Source organism: Penaeus vannamei, chromosome 16 (assembly GCF_042767895.1).
Source record: "Penaeus vannamei isolate JL-2024 chromosome 16, ASM4276789v1, whole genome shotgun sequence".
Taxonomy (NCBI): Eukaryota; Metazoa; Arthropoda; class Malacostraca; order Decapoda; family Penaeidae; genus Penaeus; species Penaeus vannamei.
The window spans coordinates 37,634,738-37,644,737 of NC_091564.1; the positions used below are offsets into that span (position 1 = coordinate 37,634,738).

At 43.2% G+C, this 10,000-nt stretch overlaps 1 protein-coding gene across 1 annotated transcript in view; it reads right to left on the minus strand.

The window, feature by feature from the left end:
• The window catches only part of cpx (synaptic transmission protein complexin), a gene marked incomplete in the record, with an annotated part of 796,948 nt that overhangs the window by 166,169 nt on the left and 620,779 nt on the right, over positions 1 to 10,000 (minus strand).

Below are 10,000 nucleotides of genomic sequence, written 5' to 3' on the forward strand. Positions count from 1 at the left end.
TAGAGTGAGGGACGTCAGGTCCTCTCCCTCCCCTCCCCCCCCTGCCCCTCCCCTGGCCCTGATTTCGAAAAAGTGTGAAAATAAAAGTGTTTTGAGATCCAAAGAGGTTGTGGGCGGGGTGTGGGTGTGGATGGAAGGTTGTAATAGAGGAAGTGGGGTTGTGTTTATGTTTGTGTTGTTGTAGGTCAAGTGAGGGATCATTTTTTTTGTGATTGGGTGGGCGCGTGTGTGTACATGCGTGTGTGCGTGTAGATACGTGTGTATGTATTCGTTCGAGAGTAGTGTTTACTCTTAGTTTGACTTTGTATTTCCATTAACTATTTATATTTCTATTTATATTCTATATTGATATCGCACTTTTTTATTGTATATTGACTCTAATGAAAATTGTTTTTTAATAGCTCGAGAAACCAGTTTGGATTTCCATTTGTTCAGTTGTAGGAAAAACTAGACATCAATTTTGTTCATGATTCTGTGTATAAATGCACCGTTTGTTGACGTGTATGCTAAATGCTTCTTTACGATCGTGGGATTATTTAAAAGCAATGTATACAAAGATTTGTTTGTATTTCCCTTATTCAAATTGATTTAACTTCCATCCTTCGGTATAAGGATTTTGCACCTTTTTTATTATCAAACGTTGGATTTTCTCTTTTCTAAATTAATCTGAAGCGTAGAAAAAAAATACAATTTCATTTCTTTTTCGCAAAGTTGATTGAATAAAAGCTGCGAATCAGTCTGAGTTCGTCAGGGATAATACCTTCCTTGAAGACTTATCCGGCATTTGGATTTGCAGAGTTCTCGTATATATATATATATATATATATATATATATATATATATATATATATATATATATATATATATATATATATATATATATGTGTGTGTGTGTGTGTGTGTGTGTGTGTGTGTGTGTGTGTGTGTGTGTGTGTGTGTGTGTGTGTGTGTGTGTGTGTGTGTGTGTGTGTGTGTCACACATATTTATAAACATACACACATTTATAAACACACACATATTTATAAACACACACACGCATACACACACACACACATTTATAAACACACACATTTACAAAAACACACACAAACATTTCTAAAGTATACGCACCAATTATGTGTATCATTGAGCTGATAAACATCATGACACTGAGTTAAAACACAAATAAAGCCCAACCTTGTTAAAAAGTTTTACCATAACCACTGAAATAGTATGCCTCATAACAAGCACATAAACAGCCGACCTAAACACAATAGTTAGAGATGTTTATAGGAAACAGGGAAAGTATTTGTCGAGTGTTATAGAAAGTATTAATATTCGTTGTATGTTTAGGTTGATTATCCAATTGCAAAAGCTGTTCTGAAAAGAGAGGGAGGGAGGAAAGGAAGGAAGGAGAAAGAGAGAGAGAGAGAGAGAGGAAGAGAAAGAGAAAGAGAAAGAGAAAGAGAAAGAGAAAGAGAAAGAGAAAGAGAGAGAGAAAGAGAGAGAGAAAGAAAGAGGGAGAAAGAAAGAGAAAGAAAGAGAAAGAGAGAGAGAAACAAGAGAGAAAGAAAGAGAAAGAGAGAGAAAGAATTAAAAGAAAATCAACCAGACAGACAGACCAAGAACAGAAACGAAACCAAAACACAGACAAGCAACCAGCTAGCCAACAAGACAAAGACACACAGACAGACACTTCCTCGTAATTAGTCAACTAACCAGCTTGATAGATGGGGTGTGTGAGGGAAGAGGGTCCGAACCCACCCCCCACCCCCACACCCACCCCCCACCCACCCACCCGAAGTTCCTGCCATCTATCACTCACCGCCCTCAACGAGCGTAAAATATCTTCCGTGTTTTGGAAAAGAGATTGTTCTTGGATTTATGGAAAGTCAGGTTGGGGCTTTTCTTATCAGTCAGGAGATAAAAGCAAAGGCGGTTGCGATAACCTTCAAGGAGCCCCTTTAAATTCTAATGTTATTTTTTTTAATATATTGGTTAGATCGGGTCGTGATAGATCAGGCTTATATTTAAAGGGGCTAAGATATTTTTTTATGCGGTATGAAGTGTATATAGATAAAAGTTGTTCAGACACATATCATCATACACATGAATATGTATACTTTTTCTCTCTCTTTCATTCCTTCTCTTCCTTCCTCCCTCCCTCTCTTTCTCTCACTCTCTCTCCTTTGCTCTCTCCCTCCCTCCTTCTCGCTCCCTCCCTACCTCTTTCTCTCCCTCTCTCTCCCTCCCTCCCTCTTTCTCTCTGCTTCTCTCCTTCTCTCCTCCTTCCTCTCTCTCTCTCTCCCTCCCTCTTTCTCTCTCCTTCTCTCCCTCCCTCCCATCTCTTTCTCTCTCTATCTTTTTCTCTCCCTCCCTCCCTTCCTCTCTCTCTCTCATTCCTTCCCTCCTTCCCTCCCTCACTCTCCCTCTCCCCCTCCCCTCTCCCTCTCTCCCTCACAGACACACAAAAATCACACCCGCCTCGTCCCTGTCAATAAAGCCAGGTATATGTCTGTACATGACGCCACGACACGAACATCAAAGACGCCCCACCTCTTTTATCTCCTGTTGGTCATAAACACCATGTTTATTATCCGTCATCGAATGTTCTTAGGAAAAAACGGGGGGCGAGGGGGGAGAGATCAAAGACAAAAGAAAAACGTAACTAACAAGGTGGGTTCAGGGTTCTTTGTCGGTAAGGGGGGTGGCAAACGAAAGAGAAAAACACAGAAGTCAAAAAGATTTTTTTTTTTTTTTGTGGCGTCACCCCTTAAGCTTGGGAAAAAAACATCCACCAGCTTTGAGACGTCTCGGGGGCGCTTCTCAGACACGTTGTCTTTGTGTGGGTATGTGTGGGAGGATGTGTCTGTGTGAGGGTGTGGCTGTCTGCATTGAACTCACGTGATTACACTCACATACTGAACACACACACACACACACACACACACATACACACACACGCAAACGCACACACACGCACACATTACAAACATACACACACGCACAAACACACACACAAACACAACACAAAACCCACAAACACACACGATATCATCCATCTCTCTCTCAGCCCACATACGCACACATGTGCACGCATATAAACCTGCTCACATGTACGTTTATAAAAAGGGACGAGAGAGCGAAAAACTGCGGCTCGGAGGACCTCAATATCTGATCCAGAACCGCCACTTCGGAGCGTTTTTCTGCCTCCGGATCCACAGACTCGCTGCGTCAGGAGGCAAGTCTGCGTTCGTGGATTCATAAATTCTAAAACGCGCGGAAGAGAGAGAGAGAGAGAGGCAGGGAGGGAGGGGGAGGGAGGGAGGGAGGGAGAGGGAGGGGGGGAGGGATAGAGAGAGAGGGAAGGAGGTAGGAGGGAGGGAGGGAGGGAGGTAAGGAGGGAGGGAGGGAGGAAGGAGGTAAGGAGGGAGGGAGGGAGGGAGGGAGGGAGAGAGAGAGAGAGAGAGAGAGAGAGAGAGAGAGAGAGAGACAGAGAGAGAGAGAGAGAGATAAATAGATAGATAGAGAGAGAATTCGCTTTTTGGAGATCTATATGATTTTGATGTATATAAACCATGAAGGAGCATTTATGATCTTAAAATCCACGATAGATTATTTTTTTCTTTTTTTTTCTTTTTTTAGGTCCAAATTCCGAAGCACTTTGTCGATTCTAACGATTAAAATAGTTCAACTTCCCATTCTTTTATTTTTCAATTCTATTTTATCTTGTTTTTCTTCATTCTATCATCATTATCATCATTGTCTTTTAGTGCTTTCGTCACCGCATGGTATACAACGAATACAAAATGCTCTCCCAGGAACTGATGATTAACTGGGGCACACGGAGGGGGGAGGGGGAGGGGGAGGGGGAGGGGGGGAGGGGGAGGGAGATCGATAAGCTATCGTCCAAAATGAAATGTCACTTGAAAGGTTAAGTCTTTTGTCTCCGTTTTTTTTTTCTTTTTTTTTTTTCTTTTTTTTTGGGTCAGATGTTGAATGTCATGGAACTTTTGAAACCGCTTTCTCCTGGTAAGCGAAACGTATATGAAAGTCGTTGGTTAAAAGGAAAGAGAGAAGGAAGAAGAAGAAGAAGAAGAAAAAAGAGGAAAGTGGAAAAGAAAGAGGAAAAAAATAAGAAGGAAGGAAAGTAAAAAGATGAAAAAGAGAAGGAGAGGAGAAAAAAAAGACGAATCAATAAAAAACAAAAACAAGAAATAGAAATAAAGAACAAAAGACAAATATAAATAACAAAGAAACAAGAAAAGAAATCTATAACACTATCTATCTAATATATCATAAAAGAACGGTGTTTGTTTGTCACGTCGATACGTCGATATGACTCTGACAAATTCATGAGTCAGTCACTCGTGGCGCTCGCTGTCATGAGTGCTAATGAACCTCGCTAATTACTCATTCACCACAAAATGGCTCAGAATTAGACCGTCGATAATGTCACTTCATCTTTCTTCCCTCATTTTTCCTCCTCAACTCTTACCCTCATCTATGCACTCAAATTTAATTATGAACTTAAACGTTTATTGCAATTGGTTGCATAACGCTTACTCTTTAAGATTAAAAACAACTAAATATTCCGTGAAAATGACTTGTCTTTATTTTGTCACTGTTCACATTTCATAACAGGAAGCTGGTAACAAATGCAATTCTAGGAAAATTAATTCTCCTTCTTCCTGGAAACATGGCTTTTCTTTTTTTTGTTTTTTGTTTTCTTTTGTTTTCGTTTTCTCCTCTCTTTGTTTTAGCATGTTGGTAACAAGCGGAAGGTACACGAGAGAGAGAATGGGAGGGAGGGAAGGAGGGAGGGAGGAAGGAAAGTAGGGTAGGAGGGAGGGCAGAAGATGAAAGGGAGAGAGAGAGAGATGAGAGAGAGAGAGAGCGAGAGAGAGAGAGAGAGAGAGAGAGAGAGAGAGAGAGAGAGAGAGAGAGAGAGAGAGAGAGAGAGAGAGAGAGAGAGAGAGAGAGAGAGAGAGAGAGAGAGAGAGAGAGAGAGAAAGAGAAAGAGAAAGAGAGAGAGAGAGAGAGAGAGAGAGAGAGAGAGAGAGAGAGAGAGAGAAATAGAGAGAAAGACAGAGAAATAGCTAAATAAATAGATGAAGCGACATAGATAGACAGATACACAGAGAGAGCAAGGAGATGAATTTCTTTCGTTAGCAACATCTGGTAAATAAATTGTTAGCTAGGACGTGCTGTCAACATTTGCTCTTAAACTCTTTTGTTTGTGGAGTGCATGTAGGCAGCAGATGAATCAACACTAGGTACATATTGGCGTTTCCGGCAGGTATCTGCAAACACAAACTTTTGCTTGAAGACGAGAAGACGGGAGAGCCTTAGGAGGGGAAAAAAACTAGGGGAAAAAATTAGATTAATCTAGACCAAAGGGTGGGAGCAGGAAGATCCGAGCGAGAATTCGACTGGAAATGAATACTCACTGACAACTCAAGAATCGGGAAGATTAGGGCTTATCAGTGAGTAACAGTATTCTCCTGGGGGACTATTGATAAGAAGAATGTCCTTCAAGAACTTGTTTACTTTAATTCCAAGGAAATAATTAAGTGTCCATCACGCTGTTTTCAAGATTTTCCTGCTCTGGGATTTTAACTCACGAAAATGGTTGTTTTGGAATTGTTTTTTAAATCCTCTCACTTCATTTTCTAAATGGAATAAACGGGTTTTGGAACAGGATTTATGTTTGTTTAGTTCCCATTTCCTCATTATGGATATGAAGTTTAATATGAATTGTGAGAACGAGTACGTTTTTATATATAATTTTAGAAATTGAACAACGCTTTTTGAATATTTTTTATGAAAAAATTACCAGTCCATTTTTTCTTTATGGATCTAAGCTTAAAACTTTATAATTTTTTTATCATTATCATTATTATTTTTTTTTACCTTTCCATGAGGGGAAAACAGAAAGAAAAAAGAAAAAAAAGGAGAGAAAAAAAGACAAAACAGATAAAAAAGAAAGAAAAAAAGAGAAGGAATTAAAGGGAAAAAATAGACATAAACCTGATTACGAATAGAAAAAGAGAGAGAAAAAAAGAAATGACTGACACACAGAAGCTACAGGAGAGACCAAGAGAACCTCCGACTGTAATAACAAACAAATCCAAGAGGAAAGAGGACTTATGATAAAGGCAAATCGGCCGTCGAAGGGGAATCCCCGGCTCAAGCACGAGGGGGAGCTCACGAGTGCCACAGCCCGAAGGCACCAGAGAGAGAGAGAATGCCATAAGAACATAGAGAGACGGAGTGGAAAAAAAGGGGCCCATTACCCGGTACAAAAGGGGTAGTGAGTGCAGCTAGACGAGAAAGGGTTATAAGTACGGCCACGGGGGGAAAGGGTGCGTGGTGTCAAGGGGGAAGGGAAGGGGGAGGGAGGAGGGTGGGGATACGCGAGAATCAGGGGGAAGGGAAGGGGGAAGGGAAGGGAAAGGGGAGGGAGGAGGGGAAGGGGGATACGCGAGAGAGGGGAGGGGGGCGGGGGGGGTAAAGGGGGAGTTTGTGCCGAGGGGAAAGGGTTAGAGGAGGGCTAATTGTGGGAGATCGGATGACAGGTGACAGAGCAAAAAGCACGAGAGCAAGAGATGTGTTGGAGAGATACAAATACATCGATTCACCTTATTTAAGCATGTGTGTGTGTGTATGTGTGTGTGTGTGTGTGTGTGTGTGTGTGTGTGTGTGTGTGTGTGTGTGTGTGTGCGTGTGTGTGTCTATATATATATATATATATATATATATATATATATATATATATATATATATATATATATATATATATATATATATATATATATATATATATATATATATATATATATATATATATATATATAATTATATATATATTTATACATACATACATACACGCACACACACGCGCGCATACACAAACACACACACACATTTGTATATATGTGTGTATGCATTTGTGCTCGTCTGCATAAGCGCTTGTCTTTATATTCATGATAGCAAAATAGAATCCTGAAAAAAGATAAGCATCTATAAAACCAGGCTACTGAGCCGACTGACCTCACAGCCATTAGTAATGACCTGAGTTGAACCTAAATCCTTGGCGGCTTATCTCTTGCAGGCGATCGAAATGACGGTGGTGTGTTCCCGTTTCCTGGTCGTAGTAGAGGAAGAACTGGGAGAACGATGATGAACAGCAAGACAGCGTGATGATAAGTAAAGATCGGGTGATACAAAGACACACACACGCAAACGCAAACACACAAATACATACACACAAACGCACACACACACACACATACACACACACACACAGAAACACAAACAAACACACACAAAAACGCAAACAAACACACACACACACACAAACAAACAAACACACACACACACACACACACAGAAACACAAACAAACACACACAGAAACACAAACAAACACACATACACACGCTTACAAAAATGAATTATAAATGAAGAATGGGTCTTTAGAAGATTTTTTCTTTGCCTAAAGAATGACGGTAAACGGAAGCTTTAAAGTAAGTATATATGTAGACAGGAAATGAAATGTTTCAAACCACTGAAAGACGAAAAAAAAAATAATAATAAAAACAGAAAAAAAACAATAACTGTCTTTAAGTAGAAAACAAACAATGCTTTTAAATTTTCGATGTCTTGATTAAGAAACGTAAAATAAATAAACAAATAAATAAATAAACTAATAAAATCCGAGACAGAAAAAACAAAACAAAAAACAAAAGACACCCTATTTCCACGACGAAATCACCATACCTCGAGAAAAAAAAAAATTGAACGAGAGAGAACAATGATAATAAAGAAGAGAAGAAGCCCCGAAATGAATACACGCACATTAATAACGAAGAAAACAGTCGTGTGTATGTGTGTGCAGCGAACGCAACTCCCAGAGGCGTTGTAAAGAGGGCGCGAGTTGTAAGTTCTATCCATAAACTTGAGGTCTTATGTTCCATCTCCTTATGACGTCGGAGGCGATGGTGGAGGAGGAGGTGGAGAGAGAGAAAGGGGGTGGGGGAGGTGGAGGAGGAGGAAGGGGTGGAAGGTGGAGGTGGAGGAGGAGGTGGAGGAGGAGGTGGAGGGGGAGGTTGAGGAGGAGGTGGAGGGGAGGAGGTGGAGGTGGAGGGGGTAGAGGTGGAGGAGGAGGGGTGGAAGTGGGAGGTGGTGGAGGTGGAGGAGGAGGAGGGAGGGGGAGGTGAGGGGGAGGTGGTGGAGGAGGAAGGGATGGAGGTGGAGGTGGTGGAGGAGATGGGGGTGGAGGTGGAGAAAGAGGAAGAGGAGGGGGAAGAAAAGGTTGAACAAGAGGAGAAGGAAGAGGTGGAAGAGGAAGAGGAAGAAGAAAGAAGAAAAGGGAGAATGAACAGGAGGAAGAGGAGGAAGTAGAAGAAGGAGGAAGAGGTGGAAGAAGAGGAACAGGAAGAGAAGAAGAAGAAGGAAAAGAATGAAGAGCAGAAGAAGAAGAAGAAGCACACAGAAAGCAGAAGAAGAAGAAGAAAACAGGAGAAGAACACGAAAGAGAAAGCGAACAAAGAACAAGCCAAACGAGAACAAGAACAACACGAAGAAAGAGAGAGCCCCACATAAGGAAGACAGATCGCACCTCCTGACAGACAAACACCCAGAGACACCTTACCTTCAATCCCCCTCTATTATTCCCCGCCTTATGAGCAAACGCACCTAATTCGAGGGTAAACAACCGGTCTCAAGATGGGGCTACGAAGAGGTCTGTGTCTGATCTCCCGGTAGCGAACCAGAAGAAAAGCTCACGAGAGAATGAGGGAGATGATGAGAGAGAGAGGGGTGGGGTTGAGAGGGAGAGGAAAGGGGGGAAGAGGGGGAGGGGAGAGGGGGAGGGAGAAGGAGAGGGAGGGAGGGAGGGAGAGAGAGAGAGAGAGAGAGTAACTGTAGCGAACCAGAAGAAAAGCTCACGAGAAAATGAGGGAGACGATGAGAGAGAGGGAGGGGGAAGGGAGAGGAAAGAAGGGAAGAGGGAGAGGAAAGGGGGAAGAGGGGAGGAGGGAGGGAGAGGGGAAGAGGAGGGAAGGAGGGAGGAGGAAGGGAGGGAGAGAGGAGAGAGAGAGAGAGAGTGAGAGAGTATCTGTAGCGAACCAGAAGAAAAAGCTCACGAGAGAATGAGGGAGATGACGATGAGAGAGGGGGAGGGAGATGATGAGAGAGAGGGGTGGGGAGAGGGAGAGAGGAGGGAAGAGGGAGGGAGGGAGAGAGAGGGAGGGGGGAAGGGAGGAGGGAGGGAGGAGGAGGGAGGGAGAGGGAGAGAGAGTATCTGGCGAACAAGAAGAAAAGCTCACGAGAGAATGAGAGAGAGAGAGAGAGGGGGGAAGAGGGAGACAGGGAGAGGAAAGGGGGAAGAGGGGAGAGGGGGAGGGAGGGAGGGAGGGAGGGAGAGGGAGAGAGAGAGAGAGAGTATCTGTAGCGAACCAGAAGAAAAGCTCACGAGAGAATGAGGGAGATGATGATGAGAGAGAGATAGGGGAGGGAGAGAGGGAGGGAAAGGGGAAGAGGGGGAGGGGAGGGAGGGAGAGGGGGAGGGGGAAGAGAGGGATGGAGGGAGGGAGGGAGAGAGAGAGAGAGAGTATCTGTAGCGAACCAGAAGAAAAGCTCACGAGAGAATGAGGGAGATGATGAGAGAGAGAGAGGGGGGGAGAGGAAAGGGGGGAAGAGGGGGAGGGAGAAGGAGAGGGAGAGAGAGAGAGAGAGTATCTGTAGCGAACCAAAAGAAAAGCTCACGAGAGAATGAGGAGATGATGAGAGAGAGAGGGGGAGGGGAGAGAGGGGGAGACAGAGGGATGGGGGAGAGGGAGGGAGGGAGGGAGGGAGAGGGAGAGAGAGAGAGAGTATCTGTAGCAAACCAGAAGAGAAAAGCTCACGAGAGGAATGAGGGAGATGATGAGAGAGAGAGAGAGAGGGGGAGGGAGAGGAAGGGGAAGAGGGGAAGGGAGAGAGAGAGAGAGAGGAGGGAGAGGAAAAGGGGGAAGAG